Here is a 311-nt window from a genome sequence, read left to right on the forward strand (position 1 = left end):
GTCTTGACACTCGTGCGACCGAAAAAGAAAGCTCACATCCGGAAAAATACACGTTGGGATATGGGGCAAGTCATGGAAAAGGTTTGGAAATTTGCAGAATATGTCAACATACCTTGTTGCAATGGTTGCTGGGGAGTTTGATATGATCTCGAATTTGATAAAAGAAGAAATTGTCGTGAGCGTATACACGGCACCAGAACAGAGCGCTCGAGGACGCTTGGCTATCGATGTGGCTACTAAAGCGCTATCATTCTTCACTGAGACTTTTGGAATTCCACTTTCATTGAATAATTGGTAATGGTGGCTAATTT

Source organism: Plasmopara halstedii, assembly GCF_900000015.1.
Source record: "Plasmopara halstedii genome assembly, contig: Scaffold_2881, whole genome shotgun sequence".
NCBI lineage: Eukaryota > Oomycota > Peronosporomycetes > Peronosporales > Peronosporaceae > Plasmopara > Plasmopara halstedii.